The following is a 22,120-nucleotide window of genomic DNA, read 5'->3' as shown; positions in this document are numbered from 1 at the left end:
TATGGATGGATGGTTCGATGGATGGATGGATGGAAAAAAATGTCATTGCCTATTAATTCCAGCTGCTTCCTGAAGGTGACTTGCTTTGGAGGTGCTATCCAGCCCCCCTTTCTAGGCTGTGAGCTCCCTGAGGGTAAGTCTGGGTATCATTTGGTCACCCTTGTGTTCACAATTCTGCCCACATCTTATCCCCTGCTACGGCCTAACACCCCTTCACCCCCTAACCCACGAACAAATCCTGCCTCTGGTTTCTTCTCTTATCCCCACCTCTCCCTCCAGAAAAGTGCCCATCCCTGTCCTCGGTGGCTGGTGGACTTCTGGGCCATGACCATGGGGTTCACATCCAGGAGTGTGTTTTAGACCTCCACGAGTTGGTTAGAAATACAGATTCCTGGGTCCCTTCTCAGAGCTACTGAGTCAGGTTTCCCCACTGCTGGTGGAAGAGTTACAGTTGTATATGCCCAAGGGACTGTGACAAAGACTGGTTAAGAACCACAGAACCAGCCCCCACCAGATCTGCCTCCTTCCCTGGCCAGGGGTAGAGAGCAATGTTCCCACGGAGTGGGGGATGGGTCCTGGGTAGGCCCTGATTGACCCAAGGGGAGTATGAGGCTAGAGCTGGCGCAGGGGCAACAACACTGGCCAGAGGAGGCAGCCCAGGCAGGGAGGGTTAGAGGGAGATAGGCTCGGGTCTTCCCTACCAGGGGAGGACTCTCTCAGTCACTGCCACACTCTCCCAACTTCATTACCTGTGCAAGGGAGGCTTCGGAGGGCATGCCTGGGGGGCAGAGATTTCTGGCACCTCTGTACACCCCTGTCTGGAAAGGAAAACCCTGGTGTGGTGAACAAAGTCCAGAGCTTCTCCCAGGGAGGGAGGAGCTGGTGTTGTTTGGGGGGTGGGGGGTGCAGGGAGCTTGGGACCGGACAGGAAATAGCAAAGTGAGATTCCACTTGGGAAAAATTCCAAGAACACACATCTGCAGTGAGAGGGGAAAGAGAATCCAGAGCATGTCCCAGCCTGGAAAGAAGCCCCCCTCTTCAGGGACCCCAGGGAGTGGGACCCCTCCCTATGCCAGCCTGCCCTTGCTTGCAGCCCCCTCCCCAGGGTCCAAGGCTCTGGGATTGGATCAAGATCCATAGCAGAGGACAAGTCAGGAAGAGAAGGGACTGCATTTGCAAAAAGCTGAAAAACAAAAATTTCTAGCAGCTGTATTCTACATCTGGGAAGAGAGATGGAGCCAGTCCGAAAAGAGGCTTCCAGAAAGAGCCAAAAGAAGCCTGAGACTTGACCATAGAAGGGAACTTGGATCTAGACCTGGAAAGTCCAGGATCTACTTGGGGAATAAGAAAAACTAACATTTACTGAGCCCTTACTAGGCAGCAGGCACTACTGCACGTACTTTTATAGGTGTTGAAAACAGATCGGCCCTATGAACTGCCCCATAGTAAAGAGGGGAAACAGAACAGGGAGAGTCAGGCCTGAAGACACTGTTAGTGTGCGGTAGAGCTGGGATTTGAACCCTGGTGGTCAATGCCAAATGCTTACCCCTGTGCTGCCCTACCTCTGAATTCAGGGCTGTGGAATGAGCTGGAACTGAGGTCACGAGGCCTCTCAGCCACACTGTATGGCACAGCTTCCAAAGGCTCTCCTCAGCCTCTGCCATCCGACCCTCTGAGGTAGTCGGGGAGGTATGACTGCACCCCCTTTACTGAGGAGGCTGAGGAGGGGACTGAGGCCCAGGAGAAGTGACTTTCCAAGATGACAGAGTGGCTGGCAGAGCCAGGCCTGGCCCCCGACCTCCCGGCTCCCCACCCAAAGCCCGCTGCTGAGGGAAGGTGGAGGGGCTGGGCGGGACCCCCGGGCTGGCTGTAAGGCCTAGGCAGAGGGGCAGCACCAGGAAGCCCAGGGTTGGCTGCTCCCCATGGCTGCCTGGCAGCTCCTAGGACGGCCCCACAGGATGCCCAAGCTAGCAGTGGCCTGGGCCCCTGCAGGCTGCACCTAAGGTCCCAAGGAAGCCCATCTGCAGCGCCAAGGCCAGAGGCAGAAACAGAGTCCAGGCTTCCTGCCCTGCAGCCCGTCTCTGGCAGAGAGGGAGCCCGGCTTCCTCCCAGAGGAACCCAGTACTTCAGACAGGTATGGAGCAGGAAGGCGGGCTGGAGAGCAGGGGTCCAGAGGGCAGGGCAGGCCTGGGCCAGGGAGGAAGGGGCCAAGCAGAGAGGGGGTTTCCCAGACTCTGAGGTTCCTGGTGGGGAAAAGGCGGGGGTGGGGGCTGACTCATCCAGGACAAGGCCAGAAGACTGTTCTAGTGTGCTGGGAACAATGGCTTGGGGCGGAAGTGGGGGCAGGGTGGCCCCCCAACGGGCAGGCATTCTGTGAACACAGGCCGGCTGACGGACAGATGGATGGGGCACAGGACAGGCTAGGGTCTTTGGGAAGCATCCACTCCTGAGGCGAGGCTGTGTCCAGGCCCCCAGGTGGGCTTCAGGTCCCGGTCCTGGCGAGGCCCTCGGGGACAGAAGCAGAGGCTGGAGCCTCCTCTCCCAGCCTGGGTGAGATGCAGCGAGGGCCAAGGCAGGCTGGGAAGGACTTAGTGTGGAGGTGAAGGGTGAAGCTGTAAGAGAGGGGTACAGAAGGTAGAGAAGATTTGGGGTAGGGGAAGAGGCACAAACACAGATATAGGGTATAGGATACAGGGTTTGCAGTTATTTTAAAGGTATTTTTAGGTGAAGATGGTGGGCCTTGCAAAAGTGACAGATGAAGATAAATTTCTGGTGTTGCTAAAACCAAAGCCATAGGAAGACGGGAGCTCAGTGAAGAAGTGACGATAAGCACAGCCAAAATCCGTGGAGGGCTTTCTCGGTGCCAGGCTCTGTCCTAACACAGTTCACAGACCATCTCAAACACTTCTTGCAGTAACCAGGCAGGGATGGTGATACAAGGCCGCTATTCCTCCTTGCAATAAGGAAACCCAAAGAGCTCTGAAAACCAAGTTTTTAAAAATATGTTTATAGCAAGCTCATCTGGTACCAACTCCTGACCTGAACTGACATGAAACTATCAATAGCTTATTCAACCCACTTAGCGGGAAGAGTCATACATTTTGCTGCAGAAATATTAATTTTTTTTATTATGGGTTGTTGTCCCAGACTCCACTGAGGGTGTCACATCTCAGCAGGCACTTGCTCTGGATTGCCTTTCTCAAATTTGAAAACTTCTGAATTCCAAAACACATCTGACCCCAAGGGATTCTGTTATGGCACTGTGAACTTGTGCTATTATTGTTTCCATTAAAAAATGAGGAAACTGAGGCTCAAAGAAGGTCATCTGTGTAAGTGGGATCAAAACATATAAGGCACCCAGTGCAATGCCTCGTATACAGTAAGTGCTCAAAAAACAGTAGAATAAATATCATGGGGCGGGGCTGACGCAGGGTGGAGGGGAGGGGTGGGTGCAGGCGAGGGCTGATACATGAGGTGGGGGGTGTAGGCTCAAGCCTGGGATCAGCCTCTGGGCTGGGACTAGGGGAGGCCCTGGGCTGGCTGGCGGTGGGGGAGGCGGCTCCGGCTGGAGAGGGACAGCAGGACTTGGCTCAAGTCATCCGTGGGCTCTGAGGCTGACTCTGGGACAGACCCCGGGGCTGCGGGCTTCCCACCCGGCGCCCCAGAGACATTCTTCACATGCCTTGGGCTTCCAGCCCGCTCCCTCCCTCCCTCCCTCCCCGTGGCCTGGGCCTGGGGCTGAGACCCCCACCACCCCCGCAGCTGGGCAGGAAGGTCTGAGCACGGCAGGGTCCCCAGGGGGGACGGCAGCTGCCGGGGGCAAGACTCCAGGCATCTGGGCCACAGTGAGCTCACCCCATCAAAATCCAGTGACAGAGCGGGGGCGGGAGACACATGGGCCCCCTGCCTATCCACCTGCTCCCTCCCCTGTGGATCCATCCGCACAGACTCCACCTCCGTGCCCCATCCAAGTGCCCCCATAGCGGAGGAACCAGCAACCCCCGGCCCCCAGATCACCATGGAAGGACCTGAATCCAGACCTGTGGCCGCCTCCTGCTCTGCCTCGATGCAGGCTCCTGGGTCACCCCCAAACTAGCCACTTTCCCTCCTGTGCTGCAACCCAGGCCCCAGAGGCAGGGTCAAGGTGGCCCTGCCCCAGCCCCCCAGGCCGCCTGCTGGTGTCCTGTCCATGGACAGCAGACGGCAAAGGGGAAGGAATCTGTCGGGACAGCACTTTGTTGTGTAAACTGTCAGGGGTGAGCAAGCCCCACACAAAAACCAGAAGGCCTTTAATCCCCTGCAGTCTGAGAGGGGCGCCGAGCCGGAAAGGAGGTGGCCACAGCCTCCTCTGGCCTGCCTGCACTGCCCGTGCCACTCAGGAGGGCCGCCAGCTTCCCACACCCGGGCCCCCACATCAGAGGGGCTAGTCGGCCAGGAAGAATGGGGATCCCCAAAGTAAGGAGAATGGCTGGTGTGCGGCAACTGCGCACAGCACGCCGGGTGCTGAGCTGAGGTCTTTACAAGGATTATCTCACTTAAACCCACGACAACCCCAGGAGGTAGATACTGGTGGCATCCCACTTTAGAGTCAAACACTAGGCTCAGAGAGGTGAAGTCACCTGCCCAAGGTCACACAGCCAAAGCAGCAGGAGTCACGTTTGAACCCAGGGCCCCTCTACCAGGCTCACACTCCGGGCTCTGCTGGCTCAGAGTCATGGCTGTCAGCTGGCCCCTGTTTCTGACCCTGCCCTCTGCAGGCTCGTTCCAAGGCCTGGGACGTGTTAAGGGCTGTGGGTCTGGCCAGGGTCCTGGGGGTGGGTCAGGGCCTCCAGCTGAGACCAAGGGAGTGGGGAGCTAAGGTCTGGAGTCTAGTCCCAGCTCCGCCCTTAACTCACCCTGGGGCCTTGGACAAGCCCCTGGACTCCCTTCCCTTGTAGACAACTGTAGTGAGTCCCCACCAGGTGCCAGGCTCCGTGAAGGCAATCTCAGTTGACATGAACGTAAGCACCGTGATTTTTATCTGTTTTGATCATTGCTGTCTCTCTGAAACTGAAAACAGTGCCTGACATGTAGTAGGTGCTCAGTAAATATCTGACGAACTGAATGACTGAATGAACAATGTGCCCAACAACACTGAGATAGGAACGAGCCCATTTTACAGAAAAAGAAAGCAAAGTTCAGCAAGAGTAAGGACTTGCCCCAAATCACACAGCTAGAAAGCGTCACTGTTAGCCCTGGGCCTCAATTCCCCGAGGATGAAACAGAGGCCACAGGACCTCATTCCCAGGGAAGGAAGGGCCAATCCCCGTGATCCCTGAAAGCTACTCTTCTGCCCTCGCATCACAACCCCTCCGGGCCTCAGTTTCCTCACTTATAAAATGGGAGCAACCCCCTCTGCTTTGCTCCTTCCCAGGGCTGTCGGGAGAGGCGACTGGAATGAGGGGTGGCCTGCTTTGGGAGGCGTGGTTGGCTGTTTTTACAAGCCTGAACTCTCTCCTGATCCCTGAATCTGCCCAGCCCTTTCCCAGTGGGGCTAGCCCCCGCACTGGTCGGCTACTATCCAGGGCCGAGCAGGTGCACTTGATCTCTGAGTCTCAGGGTGGGGCGGGCCGGGGGCGTGGAGAGGGCCAGACTCCCCCCTTCCAGGTCCCCTCCACCACCTCCTGGCTGTGCAGCCCCAGACTCTCAGGGAGAATCCACCAGACCTGCCCAGAGGTTCAACGCAAGTCACTTCAGCCTCTATTTATTGACACCATCCCACATGGTGGGCCCTGGGATGAAACGATGACATACATGGACATGGAGCTCCGTGTTCCTGGGGACACAGACCATGAAACCAAGTGATGACAATGCAGTGGGGAGGGAGCCCTGACGGGGAAGGACAGGGGGCTGCGAGAGCCAGAGGAGGGTACCTTCACCTGGGGACGGAGAAGAGGGTGGTAAAGGCTTTCCAGCTGGGTCTGAAGGAAGAAGTCGCCCAAGGGGAAAAGCGTGTGTGGCAGGCAGAAGGAAGGGCACAGGCAGAGGCCTCGAGGCGGGAGGGTGCACGACATGTTCCAGGGACTGGAAGAAGTTGGGTGCAGTGGGACGTGGCATGCAAGGTGGTCGAGCGGCCAAGGGGGAGCAGCCCCGAGGTGGTGCTGTTGACATGGTGCTAGTTGTGGAACCCACTCTTCTCGGTCCCCCCCAGAGTCCCTGCACTCCCCCCTAGTCTCCACAGACACCTCAAGTATGTGTCTCCCCTGAGCTGAGTGAGCTGCCTGCCAGCCTAAAGAGAAGAAGCCACTGGGAAATGCTCCCACCCCATCCGCGTGCCAGTGCAGCCAAGGTGGTGGGGGGCCCACACCGGAGCTGCTTCTGGGCTGCGCCATCCAGTGAGAAGGTCCCTGGGGGTTGCACGTTATCTGCCAAGTGCTGTCAGTGCCAGTGGTGCCTGTGGCGTTCACGTGCCCGCCTCCTGCCTGCAGCCCAGCTTGGTTCTCAGGTTCTCTGGCTCCTGGGGTGGCCCTGCTGCTGTGGAGCGCTGGCAAGTCTGTCCGGCCTCAAGGCCACCTGGACCTCGTGGCGGGCCAGCCTGGTCGGGCCTGTCCGTGCCCTCCTGGGCCACCACCCACACATGTCATGAATGAAGACCCTAGCACAGCACCAGGCCCAGGGGAGCACTGGGGAATGTTCCACAATGTTTTGTTGAAGCGAGGTGCCGCTAACACCAATGATCACTTCTGAACCTACTAGGCTAGACTTTTCCATCACTCTCCATTCCCAAACGGTTAGAAGAAAAGTCTTTATTCTGAGTGACAAGGCCCTATATCATCCAGTACACCTCCCTCCACCCCACCCACCCCCAAATACACACCTGTCCAACCTCATTTCCTACCTCAATCTCCCCAATTCCTGCCTTCTAAGCACATCCATCTCCTTGCTGGTCCTCAAATACATGAAGCCCCTTCCCACCTCAGGGCCTTTGCACTTGCTGTGCTTCCTGTCTGGGATACTGTCCCCAGATGCCTGATGGCTCAGCCTTCACTTCCTGTGGTTTCCGCTCAAACGTCCCCTCTGCAGAAGCCCACCCTGAACCACCCATCACTCCCTCCCACCTCACCCCACTTGATTGTTCACAGCACCTCATCACTGACATTTTAGTCTACTTATCTGTTTACCATGTTTATTCTGTCTCCCCCACTAGAATATAAGCTCCACCAGGGTAGGGAATTTATCCATTTTGCTCATTTCTCTATCTCCAGTGCCTAAAAGTGCCTGGTCCATAGTAGACATGCAATAACATTTGTAGAATTGATTAATGACCTGGGTTTACAAATAGGGAAACTGAGGCTCAGAGAAGTGACTTGCCCATAGCCACAGAGTTGGAAGAGCCAGGACTTGAACCCAAGGACCCTCGTTCCAAACCCAGAGTTCTGCACTATCTGATCCCTTCACCCACCCACCTCTTTGCCCCGACACCGGAGCTTTCCTGCCAGGAGGCCTGTTTCTGGAGGGACATGAAACTGCCTGTGGTCACTGAAGAGAGAGTGGCCCACCTGCCCAGTCCAGCATCCCAGGGGGTAGGTGGGGGCCTCCGAGGCCAGCAGGGGCCGGAGTGCTGGGGCCAGCTCCAGGGCCTTGCGCAAGCAGCCAGGCCAGGCCTTGGCGACTCGACTCAGGCTTGCTCCCATGGGCATCAGCAACAGGAAAAAACAGGCTGGAACGGCAGCCCAACAGCTGCAGCCAAGCAGGCCAGCTCCCCCTGCCCTCTGCCCCCCAGGGCTTTCCTCATCTGCTTCCTGGAGGCGCAAGCAGGACCCAGCTCCTGGTTGAAGACAGGCCTGTGGGCAACAGAGCTGGAAATAGGAAGAAGTGCTCCTTCCCTTTGAAGTGACCCTGTCCCCTTTTCTCATGATTAATGTCTATTCCAGGGCACACTAGCTCTGCATGGGGAAGGTCCTACAAACATCCAAGAAAGGCTGGTTCAACAAACCAAGCTGGTTCCCTAAGTCTTAAATGTCTTGAACACCTTGATAAGGGAAGTGGGGATTGGGGGTTAGGGTACAGTGGTAATATTTAGTGTTTCCCAAACTTGCTTAATTTGGAACCCTTTCTTTATGCAGAACTCATGGGGCCGGGGTTCCACAGAACACACTTTGGGAATATCTGCCCTGGAACATAGTTCCTTTCTCTCAGCTAGCTGCTAACTAGTTCTCCCTAAGTAGGCTTTAGATGTAAGCTATGACATCCCCTCCCCCTACCCAGGGGTTCCTGAATAAAGAAAAGCCACGAGGCCCCATGCAGATAAGTCCTGGTCAAGGGAAAAACCAGGCTGGGTGACAGGCGAGTTGGTGGCGGCAGGGCAATATTTTCTTCTTGGAGAGGCTACCTCTGCTCTGAGACCCTGTCATCTGAGCAACCCCAGCCAGGACCTCCCTTTCCCTCCCTGGCCATCAGCCTGCCCTTCTCAGGTGGTGAGTCCTGTTGGAGGGGACAGAGAGGGTGACCCAGCCCCTGGCCATTCCTGGTCCCTAAGGACCATCCTGCCCCCCAGAAAGGGAGGGAGCTGAGTGTTCTCAGGAGGGTTCAGCTGCTGAGTGCAGAGGATGGGGCTGGGGCCTGCTGGGGGAGCACGGGGTGGGAGCTCTTCTGATCAGCACGTGGGCCGTGAGCTTCCAGTTCGCCCGATTCTCTTGGGCAAATCCCTTCCTCTCTCTGAGCCTCAGACCCCCTCTGTCAAATGATGACACAGGCCTCGATTACTGGTTTCCAGTCTGTCCTCAGCAACCTCAGGGGCCAATGTGGGAAGTGGGTAAGTGGGAGGGGGTAACAAGTAGAGTTTGGAGCCCCTGCCCCCAATACTAGCCTCAACCAAAACAAATCTGCCTTTTCCCATCTTTAATCCTGTCTTTATACATAATATGCCTGGTTCAGTCACTTAATGGCTGTGAGGCCATATATAAGCCACTTTGCCTCTCTGAGCCTCAGTTTCCTCACCTGTAAAATGGGCATGATATTTAATAATAATAGTATTTACTTTGTAGGGTTGTTGTAAGGATTAAATGAAAATGCAAAATGCTATGAGCAGTACCTAGCACATAGAGAATACTCTCTATGTGTTTGCTGTGATTGTTACTGCTATTTTGATTGAAATAAGGATTTCACTGCTTAATAGTAATAATAATGTTTGAAAGCTATCAACTTAGATGATCCCAAAGGTTCCTTGGCTTTGACATTAGAACACTAAAACCCTGAAATGTTAGGATTATAAAATTATAGGCTATGACTCCCACCAGCAAAGGGAGTGGGGCTAGAGGAGGGAATTACAAAGCCATCAGCATCAAGACCATGGGGAACTGTGCAGCAAACTGTTACCATCGTCGTCATCATTTATTTATTTATACCTCACCCTCCTGCCCTGCTCCCAAAAAATTCAAGATGCATACATCACAGCAAGAGAACTGTGATGAAATGAAATATACAAAAGAAAAAAGCAGACAGAGCCTGGAGTGAGCTGATTATACGGAAAGTACATGCCAAATCCCAGGGATTTGGAAAAGGGATTGCCCATTTGGCTCTGAGCTTTCCAGTGGCCAATGGGAAGATGGAAACCTGACCATCCCTGGATTCTGTGTCCCAGAAAGTGAAAACAAACCCGTTGCTTAGAAGAAGCACAACTATTTCTGACCCTGAGGGCAGGAAATGTCCTGAAGGACAAGGTCTTCTGGAGCACTTCTTCGCCCTTGTCAGCGGGGCCGGCATCCCCTCGGAGTCCACCAGCTGGAGCTAGGGGCTCAGACGACAGAGATCAAGATCCAGGAGGCAGATCCAGGGAGCGCCCCAACAGCACCTTCAGTCTGGGCAGGATCATCCACCCTTCTCCAAGCCTGAACACAGCCAGTTCCCAAAATAGCCAGACCAGGAGGGGTGCCAGGAGGCCCGGGGTGGGGGCCCCGGCTAAGACCGCCCATGGTGTAGGGGCGGGGGCCAGTGCACACACACACCCCTAGTGCACAAAGGGGCACCTTCATTCAGGCGCAGCCCTCCCCGGAGGCCCCCAGCCAGCAGGCGTCCCCCTCAGCCACACGTTGCACGCGCAGGACCCAGGCTGCGCCCCGCCCTTCCCACAAGGCGGCCTTCTTACGGGAGCCAAAAGGAAAAGTCTTCCCAGAAACACTACCGCACCATATAGGGAAGTGCCCAAAGACCTCATCCCTGCTCTCCACCTCCAGGCTCAGCCTCTTTCAGGATCCTCCGTCTTGCCCCACACTGGGCTGACTCCTCCCTGGGTGCCCCAGCTGCAGGCTGAGACAATGGGGGCTATTTTGGGCTGCGTGGGGTATTTAAAGCCCTGGCCGGGCCTCCTCCCCTGGGGAACCAGAGACTCTGGCCTCCGCAAGATCTTCCTGAAATTGTTGCTGCCCAGACTGTGGCGGCGGCTGGGTTCCCTACTGTTCCCAGCCTCCCCTGCCACTCCCTGAGGCCTGGCAGCATTCAGCAAGAGCGTCTCCTTCTCCAGGAAGTCCACAGGTCTGCCCCTCAATGAGCTCCTCAGGCCGACACAATCCCTGGGAATCCTCCTGAGACACAATCCCTGGGGATCAGAAGAGCTGGGTCCTGGCCTCCACCCTGCCTCTTATCTTCCCTGGGCCCAGTCTTCTCATCTGCAAATGTGGAGAGCAATACCAGTTTACCTAAAAGTGCTTTGGAGGCTCTACGAATGTAAAGGTTCTGTAAAGAAGACAAGTCGTGTCTCCCCAGCCACCCTGGAGGGTAGAGCATAAGCAGGGATGGAACTTGTCCATTTTGTCACTGCTCTTTTTCCAGCACCTGGCACACAGTAGGTGCCAAATGAATATTTGTTGACTGATATAAATATTTGCAGAGTGAGTCTGTAACCCCCATAGAACCACCCACAGGGCTAGGTTTACAGGTGGTTAATATTCTTTGATAAAATTGCTAGCTATCATTTTCCAGCACTTAGAACATACCAGGGTCTTATGCTAAGTATTCTATGTTGATTAGCTCATTTAGTTTGCTTAACAATCCCAAAAGATAAAAATCATCCTATTTTACAAAAGAGAACATGCAAGTTCCAAGTGCTTAAAGCACCTGCCTGAGGTCCTAAAGCTAGGAAGTGGCCAAGCTGGGCTCAAATCCCAACACCTCTGTAATCCTGCATAAACACACCCAGAAGAAAGGCAGTGCCAAGCACACTGAGCTGGAAGCCACAACTCTGAATCCAGCTACTAACTAGCTGTGTGACTTTGAGCAAGTCACTTAGCCTCTCTGAATCTGTTTTCCTTAACAATAGAGGCATGAATTCCTATTTCTTAGGGTTGTTAGTAGGATCAAAAAAAACTAAGGGATATGACCACGTCCCCCATATTAGCCCCAAACCCTCCCCAGGGGCAGAGGCTGTGAGGATGGTGGCAAGATATGTTGCTGGGGAGGAAGGAAGGGGGGCCCCCAGCTGGCTCTGGAATGAAGCTCAGCAGCTGCTGACAAGGAGAGGTGGAAGAGAGTGAGCTCTGGGCCCAGCCCAAGCAGGGGGAGAAGGCGGGTGGGTGGGTGGGTGGGGAGCTGGGAAGTCACCTCTGGCCTCCTCTCTCACCCATCCCTGCTGACAGCTGCTGGGGCCACAGGGCCTCAGGCCCCGCAGCAGGTGGCAGCAGGCTGTCTGGGGTCATCTCAGTCCTCGTGATACCAGCCACTCAAGTCCCAGGCTGCCCCGGCCCCGCCTGGCCCACTGGCCAGGACGCGGACCTCACTGCCCCACCCCACAGCACTTTACTCAGTTTCCTGGGAAGTCGGGGATGGGGGTAGAGAGGCTAAGGAGCCACATGGCTGGAGCAAAGGTCTGTGGGCCAAACACGTGGGGACCTGGAGTGCGGACGGTCTCCGAAGGCTGTGGGGAGGTGGCTGGGCAGGAATGGGTGGGCTGGGGGCCCTGGCCCAGGCTGCAGGCCCTTCAGAAGGGAGGCTGTGAACCCGGCCTCACCCCGCCCCACCCCAGGCCTCTCCCGGCCCCCTCAGATCCTGGGGCCAGGCTCCAGTCCCAGCTCCGTGCCAAACCTTTCCAGCCCGCTCCTGCCCACGCCGTTCTCTTTCTTCTCTGAACTCTTCCACACCCATAATTACGACTGACCAGATTTTCCAAAGGAAAAAAATCAAGGAACAGCTGAATAAAAGATTTCTGGGCCACTTCAGTTGTCAGAGGCCGCTTGGGAGATGTAGTTTGCATGCTGAGGTGACATGGCAAGAGTCTGGACTATTTTATTAATAAATCAAGGCCTTCCGAGGAAATAGGTGTTGGCCGCCCCCCACCGCACACCATTTAGAGCAGACTGGACAAGCACACATCCTCATTCCACCTTCTGTGTGTCAGAGGTGCGTGTACAGCAGGGAATGGTGGACAGCACATGGCTTTGGGGCCAGTTGGACAGGGCTTAAACCCTGGCAGGGTGACTTCCTAGTTGCATGGCCTTGGGCAAGTCACTTGGCCTCTCCAAGCCTGTTTCCTCATCTGTAAAATGCAGGTAAAAACGGCCACGTTGCGCAGGGCGCGGGGAGAGGCGCTGGGGTGCCTGGGCTCTACCCCATCTCTGACATGTAATGACCACTGGGTGACCATCTCTTGAAGCCTCACTTTCCTCGTACCTGAAATAGGACTATCAATAGAGCCTACCGCAGATTGGTAAGGAGAGGTGGGACGATGGGATGATGTAGGTGGTGAGTCTAGAACAGAGCCGGGCCCCAGAGAAGGGCTCAGCGATGGCGGCTCTGGGAAGACGGGAGGAGGAAGAGTCTCTGCAACCTGGTGGTGGAGGCAGGCCCAGAAGCCAGGTCTTCCACCTTTCCCTCCTTGAGGACAGGCGCTCCCCGAGGCTGGGCATGGGGCTGCACAGATGAGGACTCCAGCCAGGGGGCATTAGGCTGAGTCTTATCGGAAGGTGATCAGAGCCAGAGACTCCAGTCTCAGCCTCTAGGGCTTGGAGCTGGCCCCTCCTGCCTGCCCTCGAGCCCCAGACAGTCAGGCCCAGCCAAGGAAATGGCAGGAAGGGCTGGCAAGGGAGGGGTGCAAGTCCTTGGCAGGGAACAGGCAACACAACCTCCTGGGGACTCGAGTTACCGGAAACGGTAAATCTCCCACTGCCTGTCACCTCTGACCAGGAATGTCTGCTGCCTGAGGGGACATCCTGTCCACCTGCCCCAAACAGCCCAGGGACAGCCAGAGCCCTGGGCCCTACCTCTGCTCCCCGACTCTCCCCTGGGGCCTGGGATGGGCCTCTGGGTCTCCCCACTGTAAGATACCAGTCATTTGGGGCAGTGGGCATGGCCGTAAATGACCAATCGCAGGAGGAGAGGGCTGGAAGGGAGAGCCTGAAAAGATCGCCAGCCACCCCGGAATCTGATCCGCTCAACTCTGTTAAACGTGGCTTCTGGGTGAAAGCTCTGATCTCAGCAACCCGGTGCAGATGGCAGCTCGGAGTGAGTTCTGGGTAGGATGAACCCGGCCGGAAGCCCAGGTCTGCCACCGGCCAGCAGGGGGGCCTGGGGCAAGTCACCACAGCACCCCCCACCCACATCTCTGATATGGAGGTGACGATGACCCCTGTCACGGAGGCCCTGTGTGATTCATGGATCTGTTCATGAGCCACTTAGCACAGGGTCTTACAGCAGTCAGGACCCACTAAATGATGGCTGTAAGTACTGGGGAGTACCAGGAAGGAGAAGGGAAAAACCAACCATTGTTGTATGAGTGCACACTGACAGCCAGCAGTGTTTTCTGCCCTCATGGAGCTGAGGTTCTAGTGGGAGCCACACACCCCACAAAGATCCGTCAAACGGTGAGAGTCCCAAAAGGAAAAACATAGCAGGGTGAGGGGTGTGGGGAGAGGCGGGATGGGGGCTGCTGTTTTGTCCAGGGCAGTTAGGGAAAGTGGCATTTGACAGAGGCAGGAAGGAAGGGAGGGAGGAAGCCGCCCACAAGCAGAAAGAAGGGCACAGGGCACAGCAACTGGGAAGGCCCCGAGGCAGGAGAATGCTTGGAATGTTCTGGAAATGGCTAAGAGACGTTATCTAACCCTCACAACTGCCCTGAGAGCTACGTGTGATTATCCCCGTTCCCCAGCTGAGGCTCGGAGAGGGGACAGGGCTTGCCCAGGGTCACAGGATCCCACCCTCCTTCCGACCAGGTTGCTCGGGGGCTGCGCTCCTTCCAGCTCCAGTGGGGAGCGGTGGAGGGGAGGAAAGTGCCTGCGGCCTTCCAGTCAGCCTTCCGAGTCCTCCGCAGACCGGCAGGATGGTGGCGGATAAGTTACATCTGCTCACTGGGCCTCAGGGTCCTCATTGGCCAAAGGACCCCGAGACCCTCTCCGCCCACCTCACAGGTGATGAGGGAGGAGGCGGAGAGGAGGGGGTGGGCAGGGGGTGATGCAGGAGGGACGCCCTCTGCCCTTCCCATGGGGTGAGAATACCAGACAGGCGAGAGCTCTGGGTGTAGACCCTACCAACCTGATGAAACCCAGGGCTACCCCTGCCTGGCCCCTGAGAGTTCCATGCCCTGCTTAGCCCCGTCTCAGCCACATGTGGCACCCAAGGCCCAGCCACATGTGGCACCCAAAGCCCAAAGATCTGCCCTGCCCTCGGTCTCCAGGTGTGGATCATGCCCCACCCCAGTCCCCAGACCCAGGACCCAGCCCATGAAGAGCTCCCTGTGTCCTCAATCAAGCGGAGGCCCATGACCAGCCTTTGTCAGCAGGGGTGCCAGAGTAGGCCGGCCCACACGGGCACCGGGCCAGACCCCGAGGCCAGGGCCAACTGCAAACGGCACGCTTGGCACCCAGATACGGGCGCATTAGAGTGGGCAGGCTGCCCACTGCCCCCGTCACAACAAACTATCACCTCCATCCTGCCAAGAGGGGCCCGGGCGGGCAGCACCTCCGCTGGGAGCTGGGACTGTGGACCCTCAGGGGAGGCCTGCTCCCCACCCCCACCCCCGGGAATGGGCAGTGGGGATCGCGGAGGGTGGACATGGAGATTCCAGATGCCAGCAGCTGAGCAGTGAGATAAGCAGAGGCAGACTGAGGGGGAAGTGGGTGGGAAAATTAAAGGGGGAAGGGTGGGCTGGATGGAGCAAAGTCATGGATTTTTTAATGTTACAGAAGGCGCCAGGGACAGGATAGTTCTCGCCAACTGCTGGGGAGGAAGCAGGGCTTGCACAGTATGGCAAGAGGGGCAATCTTATCTGCCTCAGTCAAGGCCGGGGGGTCTCCCAGGCTTCCCCAGCCCCGTGTTCCAAACTGGAAAAGGGAACAAGTAATGATGACAACACACACCGATTCACTGAACCAAGCACCATGCACCCAACACTTGATATCCACCAGTACCGTCCTACAGAACTTTTGGCAGGGATGGAGATGGCTGATATCTGCACTGACCCATAAGGTAGCCTCCAGCCAAATGTAAGCACTTGACATGTGGCTAGTGCAACTGAGAAACTGAATTTTTAATTTTGAAGTCTGTATTTAATTTTAATTAATTGCATTTTAAATTTAAATGTGGCTAGCAGCTACGGTATTGGACAGTGCAGATGACCCCATCACTGGTCCCTAAGCCAAGCCTGGAGGTAGAGCCACCTCCATCTTACAAAGGAGGAAACTGAGGCTTGCCCAAGGCCACCCAGCAGAGGTAAGCAATGGAGGGCAACCGGGAGCCCAGGCCTGGTCCCTCCACGTGCTCCCCACCCACGGTTATTGTCAGGCTGGAAAAGTCTAGCGGAAATCACACATGGGTGAGCGATAAGGCTGCCCAGTTAATCAAAATATCAAGTCTCTTTGCCTTTGGCCCGAATTCTGTCAGCTGCACCGGTTATCACACGCTGACCAGAAGCTCTGACTGGCCATTTATATAAGTCTTTGATTTCCTGACATGAAGAAAGGGCAGCATGCTGCCAGAACAATCCAGCTGGTTGAGGGGCCGAGTCATTGAGAACATCGGGAATCCTCAATGACAAGAAAACTGGCCCTGGCCTTCCCCACCTCGTCACCCAGGCCCCCATGCAGACCCCCATTCGCCCCCAGGCTCCTGAGAACTGGACCATGCCCCTGGGGGGGACACAGGGCTTTCTTTCCTGCCTCTCGTCTTCCTTCGTGCATGCTGTTCCCTCCTCCTGGAAGGCCATACCTTCCCTCCCTATCTCATCTCCTCACCCTTCAATGCCCGGCTCCACCACCACCTCCACGCTGAAGTCTTCCTGGATTCCCTTCCTCTCCCCTCCACGCCTGTAGGACTTACTTTCTCCCTCTTACAGCACTAGAGATCCAGCTTTAATTGTAGTCCCTTGAGAAAATGGCTCCACTCTCCTGCTGAAACCAAAGCTCCTTGTTGTTGCTTTGTAAATCTTTTTATTATATATATTTTAACCTTTGGATTCCTCCCAATGGCCAGCATGTAGCGGATAATAAGCAAATATTTACTAAACTGAATTGAATGACAGTGGCTCAGAAGTTTGGGGACCCAAGTTCTAATGGCTCTAATTCCCCAATTTCCCCTGATCCCAGAGAGCAAATCCCTTTCCTGCTCTGAACCTCGATAGGTACATCGGTAAAGTGGGGGCAGTAATAATGCTTGCCTTGTTGGGAGACAGTGCATTTATTATATTTATTTAACAAACACTAGGTGCCAGACACTTGACAACTTTTACATTATCTCCATAGCAACCCGATAAGGTAGGGATCATTATCACTACTATTCCCATTTTACAGAGAAAACTGAGGGTGAAATTAAACAAATAAAAGAGATCGTGCAAATCAAGGGCTCTGCCCAGTGTCTGGCAGATGGTATGGGTTATATAAACTATAGTTACAGTTTTTTGCTCTCTATAATAAGGAGCCTACAGAATTGGGAGAAATTTAGGATACCTCCTCAGGGCTGGACACATAGTAGGTGTTCCTCAAATTTACTGCTAGATTGGCTCAGGCCAGGGGTGGGCAGTAAGTTCAACGGTGCCCTGGGGCTGAAGGGGGCTCCGCAGTCCCCTGCTCTGATTCCCTCTCCCCCCTGGGCTCCTCCTTTCCCCTCTGACCTGCAGGGTCAGATGCATGTCAGGCCACACCAGCCGGGAACGCCTGTCCTTGCCCCATCCTGCTCCAAGGACGGGAAGTGAATGGGCTCAGAAGGTATCTGTGGAATGACCTTGGGGAGATGACTTCCACCCAGCTGCGCTGGTCCCAGGAAGAAGGTCAGAGGCCAGACATGCTCTTGACCTTTTCCAATCCCTCCAGGGGCTTCGGCATCCCATCTGTCTCCCCAACTTGGGCTCAGACCAAAAGGAGGAAGGGAGAGAATCTGGAAGACAGTGAACATTGATGGAGCTTTCACAACTCTCAAATGAGGAAAACAATCCCTCCATCAAAGGATGTTGTCAAGATAAAATGAGACAGTGTATGGAAAGCAATGCTTCTCAAACTAATATGCACATGAATCAACTGGGCAGGTACCGATTATTACAGGCAGGTATCCAGTCAATGGGACCTGAGACTCGGCATTTCTAACACACTCCCAGGTGATGCCCAAGTTGCTGCCAAATGGCCCACTCTTTGAGTTGCAAGGACAATGAGGGATTAGAACACGCCTTGTACACAGTAGGCCTGCAATAAAAGTCAGCTATGCTTTTTCTTCTCATGATTTAATCTTAAGAAATTCCCCCTAGGGGGTTGGGACCATTATCCCCATTTCACTGCAGATAACATTGAACTGTCCAGTGAGGTTGAGTAAGACTTGCCCCAGCAAGAAGGCTCAAAAGAGGCAGAAGCAGGATTCAAGGCCAAGCCTGCAGACACAGCCTTCCTTTGCATCACACCATCCTAAGCCCCACCCGCCTGGAGCAGGACACACCAGCCCTGGCCCTCAGCCTCATCCCTGGCCCCTTGCTGGACTAGCCTGGCCTCGCTACCCCAGAGGGGCTGCAGCTGCCCAGCCTTGGGCCCTCACCTCCACTCCCCTGGCAGCAGCTTCTGGTGGCCACCCCCTCCATCGCCTTATAAAGCGGCCCTGAACTGCTCTTTTCCAAGCCGCAGTTTAATTTTATATGGAGTGAACCGACTGTCCTCTCCCTGCAGCCTCGGCCTGTCTGCTTCACACATTCCTGCTGCAGCAACATTACCTAATTTAACCATAGCCCCTGCTCTCCCGAGCTCTCAAAATAGCCGCTGCCAGTGAGCGAAAATGCCCTAATGCTATCAAAATAAATCATTCTCGCCCTCCCCCTCTCTTGGACCTGCACCAGCCTCAGGAGCCAGCCCGGGGAGGGAGAGGGGATGGGAGAGCTGAGGTGGGCCGGGGGTGCCCGGGAGACCCCTGGTCCCCATGCCCTCCATTTCTCCTGCCCTTTCATCCATGCCCTCTTCATCCTTGTTCCTGGGATCTCTCCAAGTCCCCTCCTACCCCCAAATCCTCCAGCTGGTCCCCAGGGGCCATTGTTGCCCCTGTTACCCAAGACTAGGATTCAACTTTCACTTTCTCCTAATAACAAAACTACAACATCAATATAATAATTGCTTCCATTCCCCAGGTGTTAATTATGAGCTAAATATACTTCCCACACCTTGGCTAACTGACACCTCCCAAGTAGGGATTAGTATTCCCACGGTTCAGATAAGGTGAAGTGACTTGCCTAAGGTCACAGGGCCCGGCAGTGGCAGGATGAGAGGTGGAAGCCAAGCCCAGGTGTCCCAAGGCCCTAGCCACTGCACCTCCTCCCACCTGCAGGAGGAGGCAGGGGTTCTTTGGTGCTAGAAGAACCTTGCTCACCTTTTATTGTAGGGTCTGCTCACACAGCTGGCACCAAACCACAAGGGACTATTATTGTACCATAACTCACAATTCACCTAATTCTGTCCCCAAGAACCCAGGTGCCTGTCAATCTGTGACTCCAAGCCCCTGCTCCCCACTCCCCCACCCCACAGACCCAGAGCAGGGCTGCCACGTTGAAGTAGGGAACACCCAAGCCGTTGACATACCTCCAGTGCAACCAGTGGTTAAGAAGCTGGGAGGGCGGGGCCACCTCCTCTGCTCTCGAGTAATCATTAACTGGGGCACAGCCAGGGCAGAGAGTGAAGCTGGAGCCGTGGCTGTGGCACCCGCCAGGGCCAGCTCCAGGACCCTCCCCAGCTGGGGCATCGTATGGCCACCTTCCCACGGCTGGGATAGTGAGCCCCCAGTACTGCACAGGGGTGGCTCCAACCACCTGTCCTCTACCTGGTACCACAAGGGCAGGTGGCCAGCAGGTGCCCAGAGGCAGGTACCCAGCACCTGGACCCTCATCACTCACCTTTCCTCTCCTCCTCTCCTCCCAACATTACGGAGACCTCATCCGTGGGGAGGGCTGGGCAGGGGGCTGGACTTTGGGGCTGGGGGGTTTCCCAAAGTTGGGGTGGGGGGTATGGGTGTGTGTGGAAGCAAACCCAAGACCTTCCAGGTTTACCTGGGACCAAGTACCAGAAGCAGCCTTGAAGAAGGAAAAAGAAAATCACAGAATAATAGTTCTTATTATTTATCAACTTCCTACTCTGAATATAGGAGAGTTATATGATTTCTAATCTTCAGCAAAACCCTGCAAAGTAGGTATTATCATTCCCAGCTGACAGGAGGCTCAGAGAGGGTAAGCCACCAACTCAAGGTTACACAGCAATAAGTGATGAAGCTGGGACGGACTCAGGGCTGTGCCTCCTGCCCAGGACACTGTCCCAAAGTACAACCTGCAGAAATAACTGATGGGGGCCTAACAGGCCACATAGAGAAGCCTCTGAGCTCTTTTCTGGGCTATCTTGAAGCCCTTTGGCTCTGCAACCAGAGCCCTGGTCTTTTGACAAGCAAAAATGTCCTGGGCTCAGAGCCCCCAGAGGTGAGAGAGCTTGAGAGGGAGAAGATGATGATCTCAAAGTGCCAAGCAAAGGTGGTTCCTGGGGCTTTAGCATCTGTCAAGACCAGAGCTAGGCCTTCTGGGAGATAGGAGAGGGGAGGAAGGGGGCAGCTGAGCCTGAGTAAGGTGGGGCCTGCCTCTCGGGGTGTTGAAGGGAGGAGGGTGGGACTGGTACTCCCCACTCCCAGGAGGCCACCATCTTCCAGATGTTTAGAGAATTCCCCTCAATTACTCAGGTGAAACCCAGGTGAGGCCCAGTCAGGCTGGAAGCTTTGATCTTATCATGCATTCTTTCCCCAGCATCCCCGTTCTCTTGCCCCAAACCAGGGAGGGGGGAGGTGGAAACCCGGCCGCCTTAACCCTTTCCTCCCATTTCCTAAAGCCAAAGCCTAGGCTTGAGTTGATCTCTGCCTTGCCCCGCCCTGTTCCCCCCACCCCCAGGAGAGTAGGGAGAGAGAGAAGGAAGAAAAGGAGGGTAGAAAGCAGGAGCTCAGTGCCTTTAACGCAATCAATGCCACTGAACCCCAAACCTGAGCTCTGTGGTCAGCTTCCATTTCTCCTAAACTAAAATAACCAGATGCAGTGCAAATAGCCCTTGCTATTTTACATCCATGAGCTCATCTAAGACTCCCAATAAAACCAGCCTGCTTTGCCCTCCACCCGGGTGGGTCCTCTCCCCTGGCCTGGCCTGGGAGGAGCTGTCTCCTTGGTTCCCCTCTTCCCACAGGCTATTTGGTGAGGGAAAACACTGTGTAGTGACTATTATAACTAATGGGGGACAAAGTCACAAAGCCTAAGGATATCTCCTGGGTATCTCTTTCTTGTGGCCTGAAAACCTGTTCTGAAGGCCTCAGTCTCTTCCTTTAATGCAGCCTCCTTCCTCCTCCCCCTCCACCGTCTCGTACTGATGCATCCACCACCCAGTTTGTTACCCCCCATTAGACCTTGAGCTCCTTCAACCCAGGGCTGGTGTTGACACCCAATAGAGGGCCAACATTATGGAGACCTCATCCGTGCACTCAATGTGTTCAGCAAATGTTTGCTGAATGAATGAATGAATGAATGAATCCCATTTTGCATTGGGGAAAACTGAACTCAGTGATGTTAAAGGACTTGCCCTGGATCACACAGCCAGGGCCAAGAGGCACGTGCTGAAGAGATGGTTGCAAGGCTCCTGCATGTTAGATTAGCAGCAGGTGCCAAGGGGCAGAGGGACCGAAGGGAGCAGACCACTACAGAGGTGATATGATGGGCACACGGGAGGGCAGGCAGGCTTCAAGGAGGTCTAGGGGAGCAGAGCGCAATCTCCATCTGTTTTCCCAGCTCAGGGCCTGGCACTTGATGAAGGTGGGCTGCTGGCATCGATGAGGGAAGATGTGGGACTGTGATATGGCGGGCTCCCCAAGGTGGCTACCACCCTCTGCCCACCCAGAGAATGGGACGCCATCAACCCTTGGGCAGAAGCGGGTTGCTCCCTCCAAGAACTCAGACTCCCTTCCCTCTCACCGGCAGGTGGCCAAAGAGCAAGAAAGGAGCCCATTTTGTTGATGGGAAGGTGAGGCCCAGGGTCAGCAGTTGGCTGGCAAGGAGTGGAGGATAAGGCCTTGACCTCTTGCCTCCTGACCGGCCAGGTACAGGGTGGGGAAGGGGCTGGGATGGATGTCACCTCGGCTATCTTGGAGACTTCCTCTCATTCTTTCCCCAGTGCTAATGATTCCAGCAGCTGGCAAGGGCCTTCCTGCCCACACACCAGACAACAATGAGGACAATACCAGAGGAATCCAGAGACAATGGGGACAACTTCTTGACCTCTGCCCCTGAACGCAGACCCCCTCCAGCAGCCAAATCCTCCTTACCCTTTAAGCCCCACTTCCTCTAGAAAGCCTTTCCAGATAACTCATGCCAAATTGATCTCTTCCTTCCCTGACAATCGGTTATTGTCTGGATTTTGAGTTGTGCTGGGTATTTATGATTCATGGGTCCTGCCTCTCCAACAGGAGTCAATGCTTCCAAAGAGGAGGGACCATGCCTCGAATGTCTTCCAGGGGAACTAGGAGAGCTGGATCCAGCTCCCACCTGCCTTTGCACCCAGCTTCACAAAGGCACTGCTCTCTTGTGAGCTGTTTCTCATCTGGGAAATGAAGGTATAATCCCAACCACATAGGAAGGTTGGTAATGCAGATACAACACTTAGCACCATGTCTGGCACAC

At 55.2% G+C, this 22,120-nt stretch overlaps 1 protein-coding gene across 1 annotated transcript in view; it reads right to left on the bottom strand.

Annotated features, from left to right (window-relative positions):
* Nucleotides 1-22,120, bottom strand: part of HSPG2 (heparan sulfate proteoglycan 2) — a 99,015-nt gene that overhangs the window by 67,998 nt on the left and 8,897 nt on the right.

The sequence above is a fragment of the Choloepus didactylus genome, chromosome 2, assembly GCF_015220235.1.
Source record: "Choloepus didactylus isolate mChoDid1 chromosome 2, mChoDid1.pri, whole genome shotgun sequence".
Classification (NCBI taxonomy): Eukaryota; Metazoa; Chordata; class Mammalia; order Pilosa; family Megalonychidae; genus Choloepus; species Choloepus didactylus.
The sequence above is the reverse complement of the archived record's forward strand: the minus strand, read 5'-3'. Positions and strand labels throughout refer to the sequence as shown.